This window comes from Taeniopygia guttata, chromosome 2, assembly GCF_048771995.1.
Source record: "Taeniopygia guttata chromosome 2, bTaeGut7.mat, whole genome shotgun sequence".
NCBI lineage: Eukaryota > Metazoa > Chordata > Aves > Passeriformes > Estrildidae > Taeniopygia > Taeniopygia guttata.
The window spans coordinates 60,065,246-60,092,939 of record NC_133026.1 but is presented as its reverse complement, the minus strand read 5'-3'; the positions used below and the strand labels follow the sequence as shown (position 1 = coordinate 60,092,939).

Here is a 27,694-nt window from a genome sequence, read left to right as displayed (position 1 = left end):
AGTAGCAACAGTAATAATAATAATAATAATAATAATAATAATAATAATAATAATAATCTCAGATGTGGTGTATTATAGGATTCCATGTCATTCAGTATCATACTCATCCAAATGCTGATCAGATGAAGCCCCTCCTTGACATGCAATTTGTTAGAAGCACTTCACAGTTCAAATGCCAATTTAGCACAGAACAAGCTTTTCCTCTCTCTGTCTCTTGAGCCTTTCACTACAATCAAAATACCCCAGGAGCAGAGGTAGGGTCTGGATGTGTGCTGCTGGTGGGTCCCTGCAGAGTACTTCAGCTGCCTGCGACAGGAGGATTTTACCCCTCACCCTGCCTGGCCCAGTGCCACTGTCCCCAAAACAGAGAGAGGAAAGCCTCAAAAGTCAAACCTCCTCACCCAGCTGATGGACAGTCTCCCATTTTTGTTTCCCTTGAAAGGATGACCCTGGCCATCATACCTGCCTTTGTGCTCCTCTTTTTATAGGGTGGACTGTTACCTGATGACTACAGCAGCCAGTCCAGGTGACCCCAACCTTACACAGCTTCCCTGGGGCTTGTTTCTGAGCACTGGTGCTGGTTCATCCAGAGTTTGGGTTGGATGCAGGTGGCTCCCCATCACCTTTGCACTGCCTGCCCCAAAGTGATGCCTCCTGCCCTGAAGAACCTGAGGAGCTGGCTCTGCCTGCAGATCATCCAGATCAACACAAGCCAAAGCCCATTGGCTTCATAAGCCGGAGTACTGAGTCCTTGGCAGCCAATTTAAAAAAGAAGCAGCGACAAAATAAAATAAGCATGGGGCTTCTGTGCCAGCTGAGGCCAGAGTGCTGGTTGGAGTAGCTTCCTCAAGAAGCTTCTTCAGTGAGCTCTGCAGAGACAGATCAGTCATGGTGCTTCACACCTACAGCCAAGTCTTCCTCTGGGTCTCCCTGGCACTGCCTCAATTCACTTTTATATCGGCTGGGATGAGAAGAGAATTTGGCCTTTGCTGTAATTTGCATTTTTTTTATCTACACAGTATCTTAAGGATACTAAGTAGTGAGCTCACACTAAGGCCTGTGAGGGAAGTGAGGTGTTATCACATTATCATTTTAGGGGAGCCAAAGAGGCTAAAAAAATTGCCCAATGCCGAAGACTTTCAAGGCCTGACTATGTGTGAGTCCTGGACTCCTAAAGCTTTGTCCCAATGGCAGGGTCTTAGTTCATTCTCATAGTGTCTTTACCCACAAATTCTTCATGAATGAAAGCACCTGAGTTCTTTGACATCCTTTACTTCCACTCCAAATGCAGCCTGATGCTTCCTGTAACATCCTCCTTAACTGCAAGCAAGAGCTTGAAACTTGCCCCTGAACAAAGGCTGCATTTTGACAGTTCAGGTGCAATTAAATGTCAGTATCAAGTAGGGTGTCTGCAGTTCATTATTAAATCTATGCTGAAGTGCTGGCAAAAAAAGTAGAGCCACAGCACTTCCTTGCAGATCATGTAGTTAGATGTCTAAATGGGTGCATTTGCAGGCAGGAAATTGTCCTTGAGCCACAGGAGACTTGGTCACAGCCCAGCTGACATCGAAGAGCCAGCCACTCCTACAACAAAGTGCTTCATCTCACGAATAGGGAATAGGTCTCTCACCTTGCTGAAAAAGAGCCAGGGGCAAGCATTCAATAAAACATATCTTTAGTCATGGACTGGATATAAGGGAGCAGACAGCTGCTGGCTTTAAAGCAATTTTGAATCAAGAACATTTGCTGTATGCTTGATATTTACACTAAAAGGCTTCTCTTAGAGCAAATATCTGCCTGAGCATAGAAAAGCAAGATCACATTTGCTGTTGAAATCTGTGCTCTGGTGGATCAAAATCATAAATGTTTAATCCACTTAAAAAAAAAAAAAAAAAAAAAAAAAAAAAAAAAAGTAGAGGAACTTATATTAAGGAAAATGTTCACTGTGATCCAGACAGAATGAGTACCAGAAACTTTAAATGTTTTTTAAGATAGAGGAGAAAAGCAGTTGTTCTTTAATTTCCTCAGCCCTGTAAAAAGCACTCTTGGCTTCTGTTCTTCTTTTGCAAGGGACATTCAAACACGTTCAACTACAAGAGAGAATTGATGACAATTCTGTGAATTGGCATTTCTGTGGGTTTTACAAGACATGCTTGGACACTGGAGTGACAGGTAAGGTTCCCTCTGAAAGAAATACATCAGCTGCTCCATGGTTGTCCTGTCCACTGTTGTTTCTCCTTGTCTCTCATCAGAAAATAATAATTTGTACTATCTCACAAAAGTAATGAAAATCTTTTGTCTTTTGCTGTCACGTCTCTTCCTGGTGAACTGGGGGTGTTACAACCACTACTGGTGTACCGAGGCTAAAACTCAATAGAGCAAGCTCAAGTCAGATTTAAGGAAATGAGTCAATGAGCAGAACAAGAAGGAAACACACCAATTTAAACCTAGAAAACCACATAATATGGGGGTTAATACATTTCTTTGTACTGTGAAACTGGGGGTATAAACTTTCAGGTGCAGTGGCTGTGACGTTCCCACTCTGTCTCAAGTCAAAACATATTCATTACAAAAAGATAAAATTGGCATGAGGCAGTGCTGTCTGTAAATATTGAAACATAAATTGCCTGAATGGGCTTGCTGAAATGCTACCATGAGCAATGTGTTTGTCAACATTACTGCAGGGGAAAGCGAGCCAAATTAATGACAACTGCCAAAAAAGTAGAGCAAAAAAGGTATACTTTCCCCTGTGTGTCAGAAGCTGAATTTATGCCAGGCTCTGTCAGGATATGAAAGAAAATGTGCTCAGAGGCTGCCGAGGCCCACAACAAGTCTTAATTTCCTGGTGTAAGTGTTTTCCTATTTATACTTGGCCATGTGTAAGGGATGGTGATAAGGATAGATCCATTATTTTGTGGAGCAAGGAGGAAGACAAGACTTCTAGAAACATCTGTTACTTTGGATTTGGTGCCTTGAGGCCATTTCCTCTTCTCATTGTACCAGAACCAGCCATAGGAGCTGAAGGAAACTTCACTGCACTTCATGTCCCAGTGGTACCTTCCATGCAGGGGTTGAAGAAAGCTTGGAAGACTATAAACAAATTTTTGAAAGCACCTGAAGGTAGTTTTTATTCTCTGTGGTTTGCATAGTGTGAAATTGGAGCATTGAAAAGTTGATTTTCAGAGTTTTCTACTGCACAGCACCTGCATGAAAGGTTGGCATTTCACAATCACGAGGAGTGCTTGGGAGGAACCAAGCTCTTTCTCCTAACTTTGAACAACAGCTACCTCTTTGCTAAATTTGCTAGTATGCAAATGCTGGGGAAAGTCAGCACTGATGTTGACTAAAGCAGAGTTTGCAATCTGTTCGCAGCACCTGATAGCACCTCGGTTATCACTGTGGTTTTACCCTCCCTAATGACTAAAGCACTAGGAATAAATCAGCGACATGCAAACTGGCACATTTTTCAGCAAGCATGATCACCCAGGAAATTTGCTTAATTTTTCTTCTTCTCCTCATCCTGCCCATCTTTCCATAGGAAACTGTTTCTTAATGGAGAAGATCATTTATGGTGCTGGCAAATGACTCAAACTCTTATGGACAGAGATGTCTCCAAAGGCCAGCTTCTGGCACCCTACCGCTTGGGAATTTGTATTTAAAGGCTTGTGAGAATAAGAGACCTGGTTGTTCAGAACAGTGTTTTGTCTCATGACATCTCTGGGCAGGGAAGAAGCAGTGTTTCTGTGACCCATGATCATGCCATAATTATCCCAGGTGTAAATGAAGAGCTGCAGCCACAGTCATTGAGATTGAGTCAGTGACACTCAATTTCACTTGGTGTTTCTGGTATTATTTTAGAACCGGTGACCCAAATTGTAGCACACAAACTGTGATGTATTTATTGCATAAACATATATAAATTTTGTACAGCTACAATACGGTGTGTACTCCTGCTGCTGTTTTGACAGTCTTAGCTCAGTGAAACTACTAATTGAACTTTCAGTGCTGAAAATAATACAGCCATATGTGTAACTGCAGTGTGTACTTCATAAATGAGATGGTGCCACCATAAACTGTGAAAATAATGCAGTTGTATAAAATTAGAGTGATGAATATGCATTGGCCTGCAATTCTACTGTGCAAGCCAAAGCTGGTACCAAGCTGCTCCCTCAAAACTGTGGGCATTTAAACAAGCTTTATAGGGCAGCAACTGCTTACTCTGCACTTTCATGTGTGGGATACAATGGTATTTTTTCCCCTTTCATCCAAATTTTTCTACTTCGGTGACATTTCTGTTATGATGGTCGTCCAACAATGTAGGTGGGCTTTGCTTCAGTTTTGGAGAAAACCACCCATTCCAGGCTACGACCAGCTGCTGTGGGCTGGGAGCTCCCAGATTGGAGGGAAGATGAGAAATGGGACAAAGCAAAGTATGGCAGTGGGGTGAACAGGAATTTGGTTTTGCTGCATTGTCCTTCTAAGGACAGAGAAAATCTTCAGTTTAGCGGGTTGTCACAATCACAGGCCCCTCTTCCCCTGCAAACAGCTCCTCAAGCAAAAAACAAATTAGAAGAGGGGATAAACAAAGACCTTGGCCATCAAGGGCTGAGAGCAGAAAGATGAGGAACATGAATACAGCCAAATGACACCCAGCTAAAGAGACAAAGGACTGGGAGTGATTCCTGATGACTCACAGAGGAGGGAGAGGATGAGGAGGCAAAGACCATGATTGCTATCAGCTGGAGGGAACATCCCAGCCACATCCCAGGCTATCACATGGTGCCCGGAGGGAAGAAGCCAGGAGACGCGCTCTGGACGGGTTAGTGAGTGAAACACCTCTCGGCAAGCCTGGTCGAGACTGCTGGGACATTATCTGGAGAGGACAATGGTGATGAAACACGCTAGGCTTTTTTTTTTTTAAGTAATTATTTTACTAAAACAATCTGCAGCTGCTACTGTATTTCAGCATTAAAAGATGAATGTTTAGCGCAGCTAGATCTCTGGCCAGTGTGAGTACTCTGCTGATGTTTCCTGGAAGAGGCACACTCGGGATGAGGGTAGTTCAGCCATCAGCGGATAAACAGAGACTTGTCAGCTTACAGACCCAGAGCAATCGCTGCAGGCCAGGGTGCATCACTGGGGGGTGACTGGCGCTCTTTGTCGATCTTGATAAGCATGCAGAAACCTCTGTGGACAAGTAGCAGCCATGGCTCTTAAATTGAGACTCTCCCTCTGATACTACTCCACCAAAAAAACCCCAAACCCCTGCATCCCAGAAGTGATTAGCAGCATAGAATATGAGAGTTCTGTAGGAAACACCGGTGAGTCCATATGCAGAGCCCTTTGCCATAGCATACATTTCTTGCCCAAGCTTACAGGTGGCAGAATGAAATGAGATGGTGCACTACATGTACTCTGCAGAAAAAGATCACACCTCACGGGCAGTCAGAATAACCATGCTCTGTAAATATTCTCTATTTTAAATTTCATTTTTCATGCTGTGGCAACACCATTGCACCCCCTCTGCCTTAAAGCAGCTTTCACAAGAACCAACCCGCTGGTAAGGCTGTGTTGGGGCTTCAGCTGCAGACATGACTACATAGCATCAGCTCCAAAGAGAGGTTTGTCATGCTGCTATCAGCACTTTCTTGTTATATGGGATGTCTGGACAGGTAGGACTTTGGCATTAGGCTCTGGCAAGCAGCAACCTGCAACTGCAGCTTTTTCCAGAGCTCAAAAGTAATTCAATGTGAGGCATTGGATTGGCTGCACTGAGAGAAACAGGACCAAGGCACCAGAGGTGGGCTCCTCCTCAGATTTGTGGCTTGGTCCTCCTTGTCCAGTCAAGCACTTCTGCCAAAAGCCACCTGGCAGCCTCCTGGAGCTACCATTGCACATCAGAGAAGTTTTCTTCATAAATTAAAAGATAGAACAAGCTGGCTGGGGCTGGATCTGGATGGAGCAGGATGCTGTTATTTATAAGATAACAAGGGTGAGGAGGATGGTTAAGGAGTACAGGTCAAAGAATACACATCATAGCAGCAGGGCCATTCAATGAGCCATGATGTGGAAAGAATAAAATAAAATCCTAGCATTGAGAATTAGGCTTCCTGATCTAACTTTGATAAACTTTGAAACTATCTGGGCCTGTGAGTGTCCTGTGGAGAGCAGCCCAATTTGCCTAAGGCAGCTATGATGAGTAGGAATGGTGACATCTGAAACAAGAAAAGGGTTTGCTGAAGTTGGTCTCTCTCATGATTCCATTCAAGCATTGCTTGAAATATGCTGATCCTGAGTTCAGAGCCTGCAGACCACTTGATTTTTCCACTTCTGATATTGTCCAGTAGATAATCTGTTTTTTCTCATCTGTCACTAGCACCACTGATGTAAACACATATTCAGAGAAAGCAAAACACTTCTGACTTTAAATGGAATTGAATTCTGCCACACATAGGCAAATCTTTGTTAAAGTTGGGAAGATGATGATGATGAAAGGAAACATTGCATAGAGAAGAGTAACATAAAAGAGGCTTGGAGGTCCACAAAGTATTGTGAAGTTGCATCAGAATAGTTTTAAAACAAGTTTAAAAGAGAGAAATTAGAAGGAAATTAAGAAATGGACAGGGGAAACTTGCAGGTAAGGAGAAAACTGCAGTTTGAGCTTTAAAGGAAGAGAGACAGGAAGAGAACAACCCATGATAAAAACTAAAACCAGAAATGGTAGGAAGGGAATTACAGCTTCAGAGGGAGAGTATGAAGAAAGCTGTGTAACATTAGGCCTAGCAAAATGTATTTTATTTATTCATAGTTCTTCTGGATTATTTTTTGCTGGCAGCTGCTGAGGGTCCCATTGCTGCACATTCCCCTCCCTCCATGGAGGGCAGCCAAGCACTTCTCTTTGAGGATGATGAATGTGCAAAACTGTTTTGAACGCTTCAACTTTAAACAAAGTACTTTTCAAAGCTCCCTTCTACCTTGGGCAGCCAAACTCGAGTCTCCCTGGTGGAAACCTGGCAGCTTCCATGAGCTCCTTTTGCAGGTTGGTCCATTATTAATACTGAAATACAGATACTGGGATTGAAATAAATGAGAAATGCAGACTTTAATTGCAAAAAAGGGAGATGTAATTTACTTCTTCCTTGCATGTCCTGTGCTCACTCCTTGCAGATAGGTGGGCAGGAACGTCAGCTCTCCTAGATTTAGAGCAGCTCCTGTATGGGACCTTGGAAATCCTGTTGTAATCAATGGAAACTCCACCACTCACTTTAATGGGACTTGTTGTGGCCCTGCAAGGCTCACAGCCTTGAAAGTCACACCCACCAGCACCCAGTGGCCTCTTCAGAGAATCTGGAAAAACTGGGAAGGTTATGAAGTTGAAAAGCAGCCTAAGAATTTTAATTCTTTTCCTGAGTAAGGGAAAGCCTTTACCAAGCCTAAAAAGAGTGTTGAAAAGAAAAGCCTTTCTCACAGGTATTTTTTATTCAGGCCAAACAGTGACATAGTAAATTTTTCAAAAGCTTGAAGGGTGTAAGTCCCATCTGACTTCAGAAATAAGAGGCAGTTTTCTACCCTTCAGCCACATCTCTAAGGAGGTCTCTACTCCTTTCGGGAAGGTAAAAAAATAGGGTCCTGAACACCTCTTTTTAAATCAGAGTTAAATGTAAGAGCTGCCATATTACAGGACTGACATTAGACATGGATTTAAGCAAGTCCTTTCAGCCCACAGGTCTGACCTGGGAACTCTGCACTTATTTTCTGGCAGCAATCTTACATGAGATACAAGCAGTGCTGTTCGAGAAAACATGAACACGCTTAACTGGAGCTCTAGAAGAGTGAGTACTAATAAGACTGATCTATGAACTTAGTAAGAAGCTTATTCTCTCAGACCATAAGCAGGCTGTTTGAATGAGTGAGGTTGGGAAAAGACTGTTTTTAAGCTCTGCCACTGCAAAAATTCTCTCAGAATCATCTTATATTTGGCAGGGCAGGAGGCAGGAGCCCATCGAGCAGCAGCTGTAGTCCCCCAGACTCTGGACATGCTGGCATAGGTTTGAATGTGTCTGCCTTGGTTGGTATGTCCTGAAGACATTTGCTTGCAGAAATAAATTTCAAATTAGACACCACTGAACTTCCCCAAGCTTCTTCCAGGTGTTTAAGGACTGCAGGATGAAGCCCTGAATGAAAGACTGCTGTTCAAGGTTATCATCAACCAGTGTAGTTTGACCAAGCATCTCTGGCAGGGACAGCATTGTTTTTGATTTATTTCATGGCTACCAGCAATGCCCTCCCCTCTGTGAAACACAGACAGGATGCTTTCATTTTCAGAAGCCCCAATAAAACAAAAAAAAATTTACTTCATATATTCATGTACTTAACTAGCCGTACTGTCTATCCCAGGAAATCTGTGGCATTTCCTGAAGGGGTCTGCTACTTAATTCATTGTAAATGGTGGGGAATCTGCAGCTGTAGTGTTGAATGATAAATTATGTAATTTTCAGGAAGTGTCAGGATGAAGTGCAGTCACTGCCATGCCAGCACCCAGCACATAAATATCCCAGTGTGCTTGTTTTTCTATGTGTGCTTCGGATTTGAATCTGAAATTCCAGGCCTTGGTTCTCATTCTGTTAAGACTGTGTGAGTAAAGTTACTCAGCTGAGGATACTTCAGAGCAGCTTGTCCTGCAGGTAAGAGCTGGAACTATTAGCCAGTGGCTTGGAAATGTGTAGTGTAAAAAGTCTAGAGAAAAAGTCTGCATAGAGACTTGCATACCTCACTTTATTTTCTCTGCTTAAAGTACACCATGACAAACACAGTGTCTGGATGATTGCTGGACTTTGTTGGACATGGGCTGGGTGTTCTGCCTGGGGTAACCAAAGGGTTTATAACACCAGTCACGGGGTGTAAAGCACCCTGAACCTGGTCCTAATGGTCCTAATGAACTCTATCTTAAGTGTTTACACAGTGCAATTTCATCTTCTCAAGGCCTGTAGTGTGAACTGTGGACTCTTACTATGCTAAGGATAATATATCTGGTACTTCTACTAGGCTAGAGAAAATAACCTTTCTTCTACTCAGTTTGCTTGAATTAATGCCAGAGTTGAGTTGCACCATTTTTTTTCTTTCATTTTCTGTAACTTGTTGAAACCTTAATCTTTTGGGTTAACATTTTCTGTGCCAGGTGAATATACCTCAGTCTGATTCTGGAGGGATGTTTCTGGCTGTTCAGCTCTTTCTATGACAGTTTTCCTGTAAAGACATAACACCACTGAATGCTTGAAACTAGATTTTCTACATAACATTAATCACTGCCTGGTTGTGATTCCCCTTCCAAAATGCAAGAGCAAAAAAAACCAAACCAAACCAAACCAAACCAAACCAAACCAAACCAAACCAAACCAAACACAAACAAACCCAAAAAACAAACAAACAAACAAAAAACAACAAAAAAAAAAAAAAAACAACCAAAAAAACCAAGGTAGTGCAACTCAACTCTGGCTCCCGTGAAAAATACCCAGATTCAGCTAAATTATAAATTCTTGGAAAATTGCAGTTTGCACACGCCTGGCAGAGGCTTCTAAGTGTGGCTACTGGTCCATCTATGGCTGGAAGGACTGAGTTGGAGGCTTCTGGCAATGCTCCTCTTGGTGCCTCCTGGTACAGCCATGGAGATTTGTGCTCTGTGTCAATGACTTCTTGGATCCAGAGCAATCAGGAGGAAGGGACCTGGCCTTTATTTGTGGAGTTGGCATTAAAAGGTGGACTGAAGCAGCCTGCAGTGAAAGACTGGAACTGGGGACTTGGAGTGGAGAACGTACTTGGGCTTCACTGTAAGAAACCTTGTCTGGGAGCTGGGGTTGGAAACTGAGGCTGGAAACTGCTGGGATGATATGTGGGTTACAGCTGGACAAGGAAAATGAGGGAGATGATGCTAAAGAGAAGAAAGTGGCCTATCAGGGCTGGAGACTAGGAATGAGGGAACAAGGAGCCTGGGACATGGAACTTGGGTGGTGGCCCAGGGGAAGATGACAGAGGAGGTTGGCACTGAGGAGCAGAAGCTGAGGCTGTGCTTCTGAGATCCTATGCAACTGAAGGGAAGCCCAGGATGCTGTGAAAAGCAGCATGCACTCATGTAATGGAAGCATGTGGTTATGTCAGGAAGGACTTGCACAGTCAGCCTTAATTTGGGTGTTTTCTAATTTTAAATGCTTATGTTTGAAACCTCGATTTTCTTTCTAATTGAGCTTTTTGTCAGTGATAGGACTACCTGTATTTATTCTGTAGAGCTGGTGCCAAAGGGCTATCCTGATGCTTTAGTATGCAAGTGCTGAACAGTGGAGTAGTTGTTGCACTTAGTAAATTATGATGAAATATCTTCATGTGATTTATTTGTGGTGCTGTTTGTATATGAGGACTGTAATTCTCTTAAAACTCATCTACTTCAGAGGAGAATGAATTAACATGGATGATTGAGGGGCTGTCTAACTAATGCACTTCCAATATAGTTAGTGCCCAGCAACAAATTCAATGCTGTTTTGGATAATGGAAAAGTTAGGGTTTTTAAAAGAATCAGGCTTTGGTAATTGAAATTCACTGATGTGAAAATATTTTTCACATATATGTTTTTTCTTTTGTTTAATATACAGTAAGCTATTATTAAGAAGATACAGGCATGACTGAGTACAGTAAAAACCAAAGATTTGATTCAAATAAGTGTATTTTTCTAAATGTTTCCTTGTGATGGGATAAGGGGAGCGAAAAGTGCAGCTCTGGAGATAATTGCCAGGGCTTATAAACAACCCTTCCCTTTCATTTCGTGACAGCTGCAGCAGCAGAGACAATATCCAGGACTGTACAGAGAGCCACTGCTGCGGTGGCACCCCTGGTGTGTTTATCCAGCTCTCTGTACTGGCAGTAAATGTCCAAGGCGCAGCAGGAGACAGCCCTGAGTGCTGGGCTGATGCTGCCCTGCTTTGAGCAGGGGGATGGACAGGAGGATGTGCACAGGTCCCCTTCCACCTCGGCCATGCTGTGCTGACAACATGGGTAACACATCTCAGGCACATCCACACACACAGAGGCAGGCGGTGACACTGCGCCAGAGGTAGGGCCGTGGTTGGTGGGATACAGGGTTTGTGGCTCCTCCAAGGTGACTCACTGCAAAGAGTCTGGGCCACTGCTTTGAAGGAAGCAAAGGGATGTGTCAGCAGACCCAGGTGGTTCTCAAGACTGGGAGCCTCAGGGGGCTCTTAGCACTGCCTATCTCTGGGCACTAAACTTCAGTGCAGGAAGCTTTTCCCCCCTATCTTATCTGTGGAGGGAGATTAGCCCAAGCAGCAAGGAGGTGCCTCAGAGTATGGATTTCTGCTGTGAATTACCTCCAGGGACATCTCCCCTTTGAGTGTAAAGGCAGTCAGCTGGTACTGAAGGAGCAACTTCCCTACATTTTGTACTTACAGATGTCAAATCACCCGACATATCAATGCAGGATGAGAGAGTTGGGATTGTTTATCTTGGAAAAGAGAAGGCTTCAGGATGACCTAGCTTTCCGGTATCTGAAGAGAGCCTACAAGAAAGATGGAGGATTCTTACAAGAGTATGTAGTTCCAGGACAAGGGGGAATTGATTCAAAGTAAAGAAGAGTAGGTTTAGATTGGAAATTCGGTGGAAGTACTTTGCTGTGAGGATGTTGGGGCACTGTAAACAGGTTGCCCAGAAATGCTGTAGAAACCCTGGAAGTGTTCAAGGCCAGGTTGGATGGGGCCCTGAGAACCTGGTTTAGTGAAAGATGTCCCAGCCTATGGCAGGTGGGGTTTGGACAAGATGATCTTTAAGGTCCATTCCAACCCAAACAATTCTATGGTTATATGATTCTATGATTCCATGATTCATTATTAAGGTTATAATTAATAGATAAGCATTTACAAACTATTGATATCAGGACAATATTATTGATCAAATTTTTGTATCCAACCCAAGGACAAAAAGTGGGCTGCTTGGCACACTGGTGAATAGAGAATTTGTTGCTCTCTTAAGGTAGGTACATTGACCATCTTCTCCTGCTTGAAGCTTTTAATCTTACTGAAGGGGTAAAGGCTCTTCTCGTAACTTTAGGGTGGAGTTCTTTCTTTTTCGAGGGAGACTGGGGTTTCACAGCAATTTATTAAATGGAGTTACCACAAATATGCATCCTTTTTATGTGCCTGTTTTCAGGTTAGCGACCTGTAAAAGTACTCACTCTGCTGCATCTTTCAAAGCATACAATAAAAGCATAGTTTTATGGAAGAGAACAAGGGAATGTGTATGAGCCTGTCAGATTTCAATGAGCCAAAATGTTCATTGTAATTTTATCACAGGGTATCAATATGAGAAGTGACAATTACCTGTGATCAGCAGGGCTTGAAGCTGTTTCCACCAATAGATGCTTTTTTAATCACTATGGGCTGTACTTTTGTCTTACAGCTTTAGGCAACAGCTTTCTGGGAAGCTTTTGTGCAAGGTGTGGGGTTTGACAGGCCTTGACTCAGTAACAATTTTAATGGTCAGTGTAATTTTCCCCCCTTAGTCACAGAGCTCTGAAATCATAGAAGTCTTCATTTTTTTTCCCACTGAAAGCTGTTACCTGAGCAGGGGATATTATGAAGTTTGGTGAGGTACTGCTGTCTCATGCATGTGTGCTTGCTGGCTGCCGGATTAAAGGGAAAAAGAGCTGAACTCTCCCTGCCTCTTGCTTGGGGAGGATTCAAAGAATCCTCTTTATCCCATTCCCTCAAAGAAGATTTCTTTGCCCCATTAACGATTTAATACACAACAACAAAAATTAGGGACACTGCTATCTGATTTCTTCTCCTCTGCTAACAGTTTCAAAAGCAGCTGAAAGAAAACAGGAAGACAGAAGGATACACAGTGAGGTAATATAAACTTTAGTTTCTCTAGGAAACTGGGCTAACAACAGTTCCTAGCCTTTTTAATAACAGAATAAACATTGGAAATATGATTTAAACCTCCAGTGTTGACTCAGAAATGAAAAGGAATGGATCCCCTATGTGCTGATTATTTTTAAAATACTCACAAGCTCCCATAAAACCATTCGGTTTTATGATTATTTGGTGACTTGTTCCTGGAACTGAAAGTTTGACGCTGAGGTCTTACATACATATTGTGCATTAGAGGTCTCTTAGGTGATCATAATGGAGAAACCATGAATTAACTACCTTTGTTATGATATCCCAGTGCTACCCCAGCACTTGCAGGAATTGCTCCTATTATTTCTGTGAATGATAGGTGTTCCTGCCTCCCCAGTACTGGGTATGCCTGAGTGAGTGCATCTGATAGCAGTTTGCTCTCACTGACTGTTAGATATGTAAAAATTAAAATTATACAAATTGTTAGAGGAATCCAGATGGGGAAAAAAAAAATCCCCATATCCAACCAGACAGGTGAGAGAATAGCAAAGGGCAGAAGAGCACAGCTGCCTTTGCATGTCTTTCCTCTGTCTTTTGATGCCTCTGGCACTGGATGAACCCTTTTCATCCTTTTTATTCAGGTAGGAACTGAAAAGGGCAGTACCAAAGAACTTGCTGCCTTTTACAAAACCGTCTCCTAGTGAAAAGTTTTATTGAAATAAACCATGTGAAGCAATCTGAAGATGAAATCTATTTATCTTTCTTTTTTTTCCTTCCCAAGCCTATTGCTGTGAACTTTTCAAGATTTCCTTCCCAAAGACTTACAGACTCTTCTCATAACAGATGCAGCCTTGGGGACGATGGCGGCAATCCAGGGATCCTCCTGGGAGTAATTACCTTTTCCAGTTCCCCTCACCTGCTGTGTCTCTCTGGTAGCACTTCTGCCAGGAGCTGTGCGTGTAATCCGTGCAGCAGAGGGAGTCAGATGCTAAAAGCTGCAGTAGCCCCTCCAGACCAGGACCTTGTATTTGCATGGGGGATCTGAAACACACTGCTTAACCTGGATGGGGGTGTATGGGGTGAACTGGTCTCAGCTGAGCTGGCTAAACTCTGCTGTAATGATACAATCACAGCAGCAACAGCAATACCATTGAGTCATTGTGTAAATGCTCTTCAACACTGCACTGCGAGATCTATCTCGGCAAGCTTGTGATCTTTCTCTACATCTCTGTAGCAGCCCTGCCTTACTGGTGAACATAATTGCAGAAGGGCTGGCCAGTGCTGAGTTGGAGGGACATTTGGTTTCATTTTGTAATGCATTTTCCTCCCTTGAGACGATGGAGATCTGGTACCATAGCACTGCCTGTAGGCACCATATGCCACTGGTTTTCTGAGTAAGAAAGGGGAAAATGACCCCTGGAAGGGTAGGTAGGTACTTGGTGCACAGAGGCATGTAAGGAATTGTGCCTTCCAAACCTGGTGTGTCTCTTCAAAGACAGGATGTTACACAAATGCCTAATGTGATTTTGGCATAAGCACCTTCTTAAATTGTAAAAACAACTGTACACCACCCCACCCCCCCCCCCCCCCAGCATCTCAAAGGCTTTTTCTGAACAAAATCTGTAGGATCTTGAGTGCCCATGGTGGGAAAGTATGGGTTACAGCAAATGCCATGGGCCACAGCCCATCCCCAAGAGTAGAGGGAAGGATAGCAGAAGGCCTCTGTTCCTTTAAGGGACACCTCAGAAGAAGCAATTTGGATATTTGCGCTTCAGATTACTCAGCTGGGCAACGGGAGGGGGGAAGGGGAGATCGGCAAAATATTTCACACAGTCCTTCCAGCTGATCAACAGAGAAGCGAAAGTCAGCTGCATGTGCTAAAATGATGCCTGTGGTGTAAAATACATCGTGAGAGGTCAGAGATGGTAGTGACTAATACTTCAGAGACAGACATGAAGGGGGAACCAGACTCGAACTGATGGCTGTAATTTGACCTATTTGACTTCTCCTGTGTTATCTCAATTATTTCATTAGGAAGTTTTGAATCAAGAAGCACTGTGGGATGCAAAAATCTGCTTCAAACGTTCATTGTGAGAATGGTAATTGAGTTTTAAATATTTATGGCAGAACCTGGAGTTGTACTAGTGAATGCATTATAGACTCTCCCTAGTGGTAAGCCTGGCTTGCTGGAGATCTTGCGCTGCAAATAGCCCCGGTACAGTGAAGAAGGGGAAAAAGAATTTTATTTTCTGAAAATGATTTATTTACCTTTTTATAGAGGGCTCACTCCTTCCTAGGCAACAGTTTCAGCGTAGAGCTATAGGATATGGGGAGTAGAAGGGTGTACTATACAAACCTGGCACCTGGATAACCTACAGGTCTGTATTCACACCACTTATAACTGTTTTCCCCCAAAAAACACTGGATATGCAAAAAGATGAGGCAATGAGGAGTGAAATACTCCTGCCTACTGTGGGCATTTGTAGCTCTTGCCGCTTGGCATTACTGATCCCATGTGAGACGCTAGAAGGTACATATGCATTTTTTTCTTTTATTGCTGATGGAAATGGGATTGTTTTCTCTGCAGGGAGAGAAGAAACGAGTCTGTGGTCCTGTGTTCTGTTGCCGGCATAGGCCTTGGTGCAGTGGATAAAAACGAGGCCTTATTCCCTCGCCTGGCCCTGAGTCTGCTGTGGTAAGACAACGCACCACATGTACACATCACTTTAACGCGCACTACTAATACAGCTCTAAGCCTCCGGCTGAGATTAATGGTCCTCAAGTCAGTTGAGCGGAGAACCTGCCTAGCGCGGGGTGTCCGACAGCCCCGCGTTCCCCGCGGGGCAGCTCCGCAGGGTGCGCGGGGCAGGCGCCGCTCTGTCCCGCCGGGAATACGCTCAGGTGGAGCTGTCCCTCACCTTGGGCCAGGTGGCACAACACGCTGCAGCTTAAAGCCGCAGAGACCTTTCTCAGCCCTGAGGAACCTCCCGGCCGCTCCACCGCCTCTCTCCCGGCTGGCGGGGCCGGGCGGCACCGTGCGGGGCGCGGGCTGTCCGCGGCTGCCGCTGCTGCGAGGCCGCCCCGCTCCGGCTCCCCCGGCCAGCCTCGCCCGCGGCAGCCGCCACGGAGCAGCGGCCGGCCCCGGCTGGGGCGGGGTGGGGCGCACCGGGGTCCGGGGCGGCTCCGGCGCTCCCCGGCGCCTCGGCCACGCCTCGCTCGGCCCCGCACCCCGGCGGGGCGGGGGGGACGGGGGGCGGCGCCGGCTGCCGGGGTGAAGGCGCCGGCTGCGGCGGCGGGCGCGGGGCTGCCATCCCGCGGGCAGGCACGGCAGCGGTGGCGGCGGCGGATGGCGGCAAGGTCAGTGGGCACCCGCTGCCCGCCGGCGGGGCTCTCCTCCCGGCCTCCCCCCGGGGCGGCCGGCGATGCTCGCGCGGTGGATCCAGCGGCGGTGGCGCCTCTCCCTCCTTCTCTTCCCGGTGGGGAGCGGGGCCGCCGCGGGCGCGGATGCCCCCCGCCACGCCTCCCTCCTTCCCTCCCGCCCGGGCGAGGGGCAGACGCGGGTTTGTAAGCGCCCGCCCCGGGCGGCCCCGCCGCGCTCGGCGGCCGCGGTAGAGCGGGGTCCCCGCGGGCGGTGCCGCGGCGCGATGAGCGGTGCAGGTGAGCGGCCGAGCAGCGCCCGCGGCCGCCGCCGCGTCCCGGGAGCGCGCCGAGGTTACTTCGAAACCCGGCGGGGTCGCGCCCGCATCGCACCGGCGGTGTTGCGAGCGGAGGAGGGTTACCCGTGTGCTCTGCGAGCAAGTAAATCTAGATAACTTAGAGACGGGGTTTGGTGGGGTCCTTTGTTCCAGCGGGAGGTTCGGTGGTGCTTTTGCGTTGGTTTGGGTTCGTTTTTTGTGGGTTGTTTTTTGGGGCTGATTTCCTTTCCTTATGCCGGCAGTTAGCGGAGAAGATACGCGGTAACTCGGGTGCTGTCATTAAGTGCCAGACATCTCGCTGGGCTTTTAGGAAAAGGCTTTGTTTTTTTAACCAGCCTGGAGGAGAGGCGTGAAGCTCCCTGCCAGGGTAGGGTCCCCGCTGTACGGAGCGGCAGCGCTCAGAGTTCCTTTCGGCGTTAGATGCCGACCCAGCTGAGGTCGAGCTGCCAAAAATGTGATTTACGGACCCTGCCGACATCCGTCACCCAAGCGCTTTGTTCCGATACGCCGTCCGGTGGAGGGACTTCTCCGAGAGCAGCTCTGCCTCTCCTGAAATGTGGATACACAGGATGAGTGTACTAGGGTGCCAGTCGGCGAGGCATTAAGTGTGTGTGTTTGTGTAATAGGTGTCTTACAGAAAAAAAAAAACAAAAACCGCAAACAGGCTTTTGATAAGGTCCCATTAATTGAACTGTAAACATAGTAATTCCTCTGCTCTTGTTTGCTCACTGAAACCCTTAATTCCTCCTCATCTGTATAGCCCATGGATTGTTTTTCTTTTCTTTTTATTTTTGTTTTCAACTAGTAGATTTCAGAGAGCTTTTGATACCCATTTACTTAGATGTTTTGTCTGATTCGGGCTGTTGGAAATTACTTGTAGCCTTTCAACTTAGGATGAGTAGGAAGGTCCTGTTCTCAGCCTTTCTGTACCACAGGCCTTTTTGAAATGCCCAGTGAATCTGCACTGATGTAGAGCCTATGGGATGACAACAATAGCAATCTGGGAAAAAACCCTTCTACTGAAAATTCTCTTCTTGGCTATGAACAGTGTGCGGCTGGATTTCAGCTTCTTACTGGTTGCATAAGGGGTGGAACATAAAAGTAGTCCTGGGTGGGGAGTGCAAAGCTGGGACAGCCTTGTGCTGTTGCTGGCCATGGCACTGGCATGCCCGTGGCTGCTGGGACAGGGCCCTGTGGAAAGTTCCTGCTATGCACAAGTTGGCAATACAGTTAAAAAGCCCAAGCCTCTGGCTCAAAGCTGTGAGGTCTCCCAGAGGGTTTGGACAGCTGGCCAGGTTTGTGAAGACAAAGTAAAATGATACTTGTTTTTTGCTGCTTTTCTGGGAGAAAGTTGGTTGGACCACTTGTCATAGAAATTTTATATATATATGTTGTGAAATCTTGGGAGTATTGGGCAGTGCTGTGAGATCTCCAGATTAGAAAGACAGGAAGACAATAAATATTATTTTGGCCATAATATTGTGTGTTTAAGTTATACATGGAAAAGCAAGAACTCAGAATGAGCCTCTCATCCAGAGACCTGCTGTGGCTTAGCAGAGTGCCCAGGGAATGGGCAAGTAGATCCTTCCAGATGCTGGTCACCCTTCCCCGAGGGACTCACTTGGTCCTTCAGCTGTGACAAAATCCTTGGATATGTTTTTGTCATACCTGCTCTTGGCTTCAGTTCAGGGTTCTCACCTTGACCCCTCGATGAACTGGATCAGAAGCTCCATCAGCCGCAGTCAGAGGGAGGCTTCAGCACAGGTTTAATTTCAGTCATGTGAGTTGCTCCAGTGAAATTAGAGGGATACTTGAAAGCAAACTTGCATATGGAGATTTCAAGCTCAGGGCTGCCTCTCCAGGGTGTGAACTGCACATCGTTTTTCCTTGCATGGGGCTGAGAGCAAATGCCACACCATGTTTGGGTTCCATCCAGAACAGCTGATCATACTTGGGAGCAGTGGTGCTTCTCTGCTGGAGTTTTATGGAGCATTAGTTTGTGCTTGGGGCTTGAAGTCTTGCTGGAAGCTAATGAAGCTTATACTCCTAAATGCTCAAGCCATCCTATTGAGCAGAATTTAGTTTTCCAAGTCAGTGAAGTATTTTTCAGACTGTGGCCTCAATCAGTTGATGGGGCCTGGAGGATACAGGACTATGGTATGAATGGATTTGGATGATTCCCTGATCAGTTGACTCTAGCCGAAGATCTGGGGATTTGTGGCTCTGACCATGTGGCTGTTGACTTTGGGACTTGGCCTAGGGCTCCAGCCTTTTTAAGAAGAGTGTCCTTACACTGCCTTTTGTATACCTGTGTTTATTTGTCAGCCAGTTCTGCAGCTCCCTTCCCTGCACTGAGTAGATAATATTCAGGCAAGTAATGTCTCTGACTTGAGTGTGGTTATTCAGCCATTGAGTAAATGAATGATGTGCAATCCAAGTCCAAATGAGCAGATTTTGGGTGTGAGTGCTCTTTTTGTGGAGCATGTGGGAAACTAATTTCCAGAGCCTGGGATCTTGGCATGCCTTAAATTTTCTTCTGTTCTTACGCTTTGCCTCTATCCGGTGGGTGGGTGGGCTGGAAGTCAGATGGAAGGCTGGGCTGTCCTCCCCTTACAGAAAGCAGCTCTTCAGAGAAATTCCACAGCTGTTTCTGAGTCTGTCTGGAGTTGCCTTGCTTTGTCGGTGCTGTTTCCTCCTGCTGTGCTGTGCTCTGCGAAGGGAGCAGAGGAGTCCTTGGAACTGATGCAGCTCTGTAGCATGATTTGTCACACCGAGTGGGGTTAGAGGAAACCCTCCCAGCCCTCATCAGTGCAGCCTCTCCTGGGTCCTGGACTGGCCAGGGCTTAACATTTTCTGGTCTGACTGCAGCAGAGCTGACCCTGCCCTAAAGGCAGTGATGGTGGTCCAGCACCAGCAACATGGGTTAAGGGACGCTGGGGATGGCAAGGAGAAGGATGCTGAGGTCTCCGGGATGAATTAATTTCCAGGGCTGTGAAGGAGAGCTGCTTTCACACTGAGATCGGAGTGATAGTCCTTCAGCCCTGACAAAGCATTTCACCGCTTTCAGATGCAAATCCCCTTGCCCTGTTTTTCTGTTGCAGGAATTACCCCTTCAGAGCAACCCCCAGATGTAAATAAGTTTGAATTTTGCCCCTTCCGGTTCCAGATGTGTAACATCTGGGTAGTTACAGAGCTGAATTGCATTGTGTGCTATGCAGCTCGCAGGCTGGATTGAGCAATTTTTGGGATGTAGCAGAACATGGGAACACCACTAATCAAACATCATTATTTTCATCTGGTTTTATTTTATTTCATTTCATTTTTACTTAGTTTCGCCATGAAATGAGTGCTGTTTGTCTCCTTTTTGGCTGGTTTCAACCAGATTGCACCAATGGCTGGCAGTCTGGAAGATCATGAATTTCCCACTTGTGTTTGTTAAGAGTAGTGAGTGGCTGGGAAATCCTTGAAGCAATGCTCTCTCTGATGAAAACTAGACTGCTTACAGCTACTCTCTCTTCTGCCTGGTAGTGACTGCCCAGCCAGGCATTGCATGTGTGGTGGTCAAACAAGGCAGCACCTCTGCAACCATGGCAAATTTGCAGGGTGTCTGTGGCATCCAGGGCAGGGGCGGATGCGAGGCAGCATTGAAGGGAGCTGCAGGGGCAGGAGGGCACAGATGTCCCACAGATGAGTCCTGTTTATTACTCTTCCTTGCAGCATGGCTACCCTTTGGTTTGTCAAACTAGAGCCACATGAGATTTAGGAAGGCTTGGACAAGCTGACCTCTAGGACACCGTGGGAGGTGAATGTTGGAGCAGATGGGAATATGCACGCTGGGCAGGACTTAGCAGAGGTGTGTGTGCAGGGGCAAAATCTTTGCATGTGTGCAATGGCACTGTGATAATCTGGGTGTTCACTGGCGCCAGCCATCCTGTTGAATTCAGTGATAATTTGACACTGATAACATTCAGTGCTGTATGTTTCTCCCAAAGTAGCTTCTGTGAGTGAATGCAGTCTTGGATTCCCACACAGCCCTCTCCCTCCCCAGAGTTACTTTAGGTAGGTGCACACTTGGGCTGAGGTGCTGCTGTGAGATGTCAGGGACATGCTTCTGTGTTGCTGAGCATCCCAGTATAGATGCAGCTGGTTTGGCATGGCTGTCTTGAGGGGTCTGCCTCTGAAATCTGGACACCATTGTACTAAGAAAAGCAGACTTACCCTCACCCAGGCTCTGTCCCTGCTAGACAGTACAGCTGTGCTGGATGTGGTGAGCACGTTTCTTTCAGACTTGGACTGAAGGCAAAGACAAGCATTGACAGTAGAAATACGAGTGCCAGAGGTGTCGAGCATTTATGGGATGCACATGCTATTCCTCACCCAGTGTGCATTTTGATACCCTTTTTGTTGCTGCTGATGGTCCAATAATGCATACCTGTTGTCATGGGGCATAGAGCATGGCCTTGCAGAGATCACCACTGTCAGGCTCTAATGTCCAAATATTATGTGACATCTTAGAGGACCAAGGTAATCTCAAACACCTATACAGATCTTGGTAAAACCAGATGCGTCTGTCACGGTGAGGTGAAGTGAGGAACTGTATAGCTGTCTCCCCATCATGGTTTACAGAGGATGTGGTGCACCAAGTCATGCCAATGAGGTAAAATTCCCTTTCCCCGCACAAGATATCTGCCTGGGCATCTCTGGCATCCAAGTTTAATTCTCTACACTATTAGTGATATGTCACTAAGTGGAGCAGAGCATCTCTTACTTCCCTTCTTTTCCCCTTCATGAGCACCATCTCTGACCACTGGTAGCTGGCATAGTAGGTGACTGTGGTGGATTGGACTCTTGGGCTTGGAAAAGACTTTGCAGGTCCCTCCTCTGAAGCTGCCAGCCACCCAAGCTTCTTTGTCAGAAATCCTGAAGCAGACAGATGTGGGGTAAAACATGGCTGTGCTGTTATCTTCGCCTGTTCTCGTTAGATGTATTGTGCTACACCTATACATTTAGGGATGGTGCAGTGCTTTTTCTTTTAGCTTTTAAACTGAACTGAGCAGGTTACATGCCAGGAGGGAAGGATTGCAGTGTTTCCATTACCAGCCACAGTGGACTTTTCCATGGTGGAGCTTTTCCAAAAGATGTGCACTGAGAAGAGCTGGTGTGACCCGAGTGCCTGGGACACTGCAGGCTCTGACTGACTGCACCTTGGGGACTTGATAGCTCCAGATTTTGCAAGCTCTGTTCTCTGAGGATGGGGAAAGACAGAAGTGAAACTTTCTTCATTAACAGTGCACAAGATCATGTAAAGCTTGTGTTAGTAGCTGCCAGGACCCCACAGACAAGGTTAATGTACTAGTTAAAGTCTGGGTGTGGGTTTGCAACTAGGGACAAAGGCAAATAAGACGTTTTGAAAAGCATGAAGCATGCAATAGGGAGCATGGTGTCAGACACACTGCCTCTTGCCAGCTAATACGATCTGCAAATAAAAGAAGTTGGGTTGCTGCTATTGCAGCTGCTTTCCCTCACAAAGCAGGGTGACCCAGCCGCTGAGAAACATGTTGGCAATTGGCCTGAAGTCGGACATATGCAAGGTAATTTACTTAAAAGACCCAATGTAACAGTTATCATCCAACATGAACACATACTGCTGTAATGTTTGCTTGCCAGTTGTGCTTTTTATGATGCTCTCCCTGAAGCTGCTCATTGACTGTATCTACCAACAAACACAGAAACATAGCCTGGAGATGATGAGTTTCTTCCCTGACCTGCAGTTAGGAGCAATGATTACACTTAAACAAGTTTTATTGTGGAGGTAGGAGGGATTTAGTGGCTTGGGCAGAAAGCTGTTAGTGGGGTCATTTGGGATCCAGGTCTTGGGAGCCTTCCTTCTGACCTTGGGCAAAGCACATCAGCTGCTCAGTGCCTCCATTCATAAAATCTGATTTGTGGCAATCAGCTTCAGAGTAGGTGATTGATATTGGTCTTGGTTTCCTCCTCTGAAACAACCCCAAAATCCCCAAATGTTTGTGCATGGAATTGAAGCATTAAAGCTCCCTTTCTTCTCCCTGCTCTTTACCTCAGATAAAGGTGGAAGAAAGGGAGTTGTTCACAGCCATCTGCTGGAGGCATCCATCATGTTGGGAGCAGAGGCTGCTGGTTGTTCCACATGTTATTAATTATGAAAAGATACAAACATATGATCACATAATTGTTTTGCATTTCAATTGCTTACAAAATAATGATATCAGGAGAACAATAGGGTTACAAAATCAGGCGGACAAAAGCAATGAAGTTCTGGGACTAATGTTGCAGAACTCCCCTTTGCATCTGCATTATGATACAATCTTTAATTCTGTAATTGCATCATTTTTTTCCTTTCACAGAGTCCCTTCTTCACTGGATAGGTAATTGCTGCATAATTCATTTTCTTTTCCCCACATTTACTTTCTCCACGTGTCTCTATGTCTATTTATTTTACACCCTACCCAGACCTTGAACTGAACAGTTGCTAATTCCTTCCTGGAGGGCTTTCTCAAGTGGGGAAGTTATTCTTGCAGCACATCGGGTACAAGCACTGTCTGTGTTTTCGTAGTTGAGGAATGAAGTCAAAGAGCAAATCAATCTCAGGAAATTGAAACACCTTCAATTTTGGCTACGTCAAAGAGGTACTTGGGTGTGATTTTGTTTTTTGCTCATCCCAGAGTACCTGCCATGATGTAGTAGTTCATCTGCTGGAAGCACAAGGACAGCTGACCTCAGCTGCTGGTGTCTTTAGATTAGCCCTAAATGCCTTGACTTGAGGGTGGAACTATGCTGTTAGGGGTCACCTGAAGAGAAAACTGGTTTCAGAGACTTGCTGAGCTTCTTAAAAGGTTGAGTGTGGAGCCAAGAAGGAGGTAATTCCTGCCTGCAGGTGGTATGTGCAACTTCCTCATGCAAGGTGGTTGTCTCTCTTTCTTCCTGCATTGCTTTGTTCACTAATGCTTCCGACTTTCACTGAGTCAGGCAGGGTTTGAGGAATAGCTGTTGCTTTTATCACACAACCGTAATTGCCTTTTTTTGAAAGTCGTTGATTTCCAGAGCTCAAATGGTTTGTGATCATTTAATTGGAAACAGAGTCAGTGCAGATATATGCTGAGGTGGGGTGAAGCTTATATGGGCAGTCTTCATGATGATACCTCCTAATTTTGAAGTGATCAAGTTTGCAGTCTTTTTATTTAAAAAATACCATAGCTAGGTTTAAATGTAATTTTATAACTGTATGAAGGGAAAAGCAGGAGATAAATAAAAATTAGGCCTTGTCATATGAATCTGCAGTGGCCTGAGTCATCCAGAAAGCACAGACCCTTGGGATGTAACATTAATTTCTGACCCATGTGATAAGGGCCTGGTGAGGTAGCGCTGGTTTGGTGGTCAGTGGGTGGAGTGGGATGACATACTCAGCAGGTTGTCTGGTGCTGTACTGGGGGCTTTGCAGCCCAGAGTCTGGATATCCTCAGATCCCAGTTAAGGATGGGGCAGGCAGAGTCCTGGTGTTCCCAAGTCCTCTCTAACTTGCCTGTGTGTGTTCTGCTCTTCACTCTGTGGCAGCCTAGTCATCCCCTTAAACTTGCCCTCCCCAGTCCTCCCTCCTTTCCCCCTCTGTTTCTGTGTTCCCCTAACATGCTTCTCTCCATGTACTCGGGTAACATCACTTTAGCCTGTTGTTTCTGGTGCCACTTATAATTTTCCAGAGGTGCTGGATAGCCTGGTACAGTTATTTACAATCTTGATTCCAGTGTAGATCTGCAATTTCTGCATGTTCAAACTGTAGGCCATGGCCAGCCCAATGCCTTTGAAGCATTTTGGAGGACTCATCTTCCTTACTTTTAGACCAGAGCCATTGCTATGGGATACTTTGAGATCAAGCAAGCGGGAAATGGCTGCTTTAGGCCAACTCTGTTTATAACTTATATCTAAAGAATATGCTGTGTTCCACCTTGTTCCTCAGTATTTTGTTGTATGCAGTCTTGCTTGATGTCGCCTACCTTCTGTGGGGTGAAATATGATACTGAAATTGTAACAATTCATAGTGAGGAACACTAGTTGCTCATGCTTTTTTTGTTTTCTGGAAATGAATAGCAGCATGATAGTGCAAGAAAGAGTGTGCAGGTTCTGAGCTTCCAGCTGAAATGCAAGTTGGTGAACTTGGCCACTTTCCAGAAAAGTGGTGTCTGTTGTTCCAGCAAGTCATTTGATGTCTGCACTTCTGTCTTCTGACCAATTTACAGCAAGTCTCTTCCTACATCTTTATTCAGGGGAGGGGGTGGTTTAATACCAACCTCATGCAGCAGCAAGAGAGGATGAGGACAATTTCTGATTGTGTTCAAATGAGCATAACAATAGGCTTTCTTTATGTACTTCAGGATTATTTGTTTCATTTTATTAGATGAGGAAAAGTGGATGTACCAGCAAAGAAAATACGCTTGCCAACAAATCTTGTCTTGGAACAGCTTAGGCTGACCTGCAGTGAAACAGTTGGGATGATAATAATTTAAAAGTCAGACTTTTGTTCTTGGGAGTTTGGGGTATAAATCATGGCCATGATCACTATAAACCATGTCAAACTAGATTAATAAAATAATGTCAAAGTGTCTTAAAAAGTTCCAGATTACTCCAAGGATTGTACACCTTTACAAAATAATTAATAAGCCAGATGCTAAAAACTGGCACCGGCCAGTTTTTCTCCTTGCGTTGCCACTGTGTGTAAGTGCAAGAGCCAGTATTTGATTACTGAACTTCATGTGTTTGAGGAGAGACAATTAACAGGAACATGTGACTAGTCTTCAGCTCTTACCTGAAAATTTTTGGAGTTCTAGGGATTTTGTCAAGCCTCTGGAAGGTTACTGGGAGAAATGGCTTGTATCAATGGAGACATCTAAACATCTTTAAGAGATGGGGGACAGGTTTTGTGGCGGGGGGAAAGTAAACAGCAAAAAAACCTGCACATTACTGGCATGGGCATCTCCAGCCTAGAAGGTGGTGGTGAGCCTGTGTGCCTGGGATTTGGTCTGAGTTTGGATTGGCTTCACTTAATCCCTGATAGAACCTTGTTCTCCCTATTTTGTGTGTGTGTGGGTTTTTTTGTTTTTTTTTTTTTGAAGTAAGCATGTTTAGGCAGACCTTCAGGCACTGTTAAGTTGCAAATAGCTCCCCTGGGAAAAAAGCAGGTCCTCTGTGGGATGGCCCCCATGTTAGGTATGCCCTGCTGGCCTCTTTCCACCCCTGGTTTGCCTCCTTCCTCTCCTCTTCCTCACAGCATCTGTGGTCAGATGCTTAGAGGCAGGGACAGGGGTTGGAAAAGCCTGGCTCAGCAGAGGAGGTGGAGAGCCAGCTGATGCCACTATTAATGTTCTTTCAAAATTGATGGATGAGACGATTACAAAATTGCAGAGGGAAGTGAAAGTTAACAGAATCCATGTTTTAATTGTATTCTGGATTGTTTTCAGCAGCCAGCTTCTGAGGTGCAGGACAGATCAAGCATTTTTGTGAGGGTGTTGATATGGAGTGCACACTGTACTGTTTTTAAAGAAAGAAAAAGATTGGACCAGTCTGTTTTCCACACTCTGCTGCTCTCAGTCTTCTTCACTTGTCCTGTGTGCTGGTATGCTGTGTCTAGACAGTAAATCAGATCTGAAATGCTGTCCTGATGCAGCTAGAGGAAAAAAAAAGGCTCTTGGAAACACCTGTGGTGTCAAGGTCCTCAAACCTGTAAGGGGTACCTAGGTTCTGGACTTGTAACTTCCTCTGTGTGTCCTTCATCCTCGTGGAAAGGAGTGAGGATGGTGGAGCTGTCTGCCTGGTGCGTGACCAGCAGTGCTGGCCTTTAACCTCAGGGAGATTCTTTTTCAGCTGATGAAGGTGTCCTTCTCAGTCTGCAAGTAGCAGTTGTGTGTGGCATGAGGTTTTCTGCTGGACCGGTGTTTTACTTGACTATACTTTATCCAGGATTGGACCAAAACACTCTCTTCTAAGTTTCCGTTTTCTTCAGGTTTTAAATAAACAAATTTTCTTTGTAGTATTTTTCCTAGATTTTCTTTCTTTTACTGAGAACTTCTCCCTACAGGCTCCTTAATTCAAACATTAGCATGCTGTAATTCTGCATGTTTTGAAAAAGTACTTGTGTAGGGTGTTAAGAGAAGAAAGCATCAATCCTTTTGATTGCCTCCTCCTGCTTCCTCCCAAGTCAAAAGCTGAGAATGGGACACCTTTCAGGAATGGGCTCTTTATAAATTAAAGTCCCAGTTTCAATGTCCTGGCATTTTCATCAAGTAAGCATTCTTTTCCATCAGCTGCAGGTGGAGTTGCATAAGAGAAGGTATCTTTGGGGTCTTGGAGGGCTGCTCTGTTTCTGAAAATGAATAATTTGGGGTGTAGATGGTCTTATGCCTCAATGCTTTAGCATGTGTGTTTCTTCCATCTGTCTCATACCTTTGTAAGTATTTCTGGAATCCATATGGGCAGTGAGGGGCCTCTCCCATTTCTCCCTATTTTCCTTCATGGGGCAGCAGCTGCCATCCTAGTGGTGAGGTTTAGAAATTTGTTCCTCTGGCTTCCTTTCCTGCTCTGGAGCTGGTTGGTATTTTAATGTCTGTAAGCTAACATTAGGCAGGGTAGCGCACTAAGGAGCTGGACTGCTGTAAGGGGAAAAGTTCCTGCCATTGTTGCAGGGAGGAAAACAGGCTTGTGAGATGTGGTTGTGATCCCTGTGAGTTCCACAGACATCTTAGCTAAGCAGACAGTATGTGGGGAAGATGAGAAGTGAATCACAGCAGTTTTCTGACATCCCAAAGAACACAAAATCTTTGCAGTGTTTACTTTGAAAATATTCTCTCTGCCTTTCTAGAAATGGGCTGTTTACACACAAGCAAATGCTGAGGTTTTTCAGTGTACGTGCTTGTGCTGTTTGTGCTGTGGGCACAGCTGGTAATGCTGATAGGAGGGTTTCTCTTGTTCAGATGCTTGCTGCTTAGAAAGTAGAAATTTGCTGAGAGTGGCACTGGAAGCCCAGCAATTCTCCTTCCAGTGGGGTAGGGAACTGCTGGTGGGGGCTGAGCT

The 27,694-nt window shown here is 45.5% G+C and overlaps 1 protein-coding gene across 6 annotated transcripts in view; it reads left to right on the top strand.

Moving 5' to 3' along the window:
- The first annotated feature begins 694 nt into the window (after positions 1-694).
- RNF152 (ring finger protein 152) overlaps positions 695-27,694 on the top strand; it is a 59,176-nt gene continuing 32,176 nt past the window's right edge. For 2 of the 6 annotated variants that reach the window (XM_072924073.1, XM_072924071.1), the window contains exon 1: positions 16,267-16,559. The gene's annotated coding sequence lies outside the window, so the exon portion shown is untranslated. The other 4 variants (XM_072924074.1, XM_030265391.4, XM_072924070.1 and 1 more) reach the window with 4 other exon arrangements.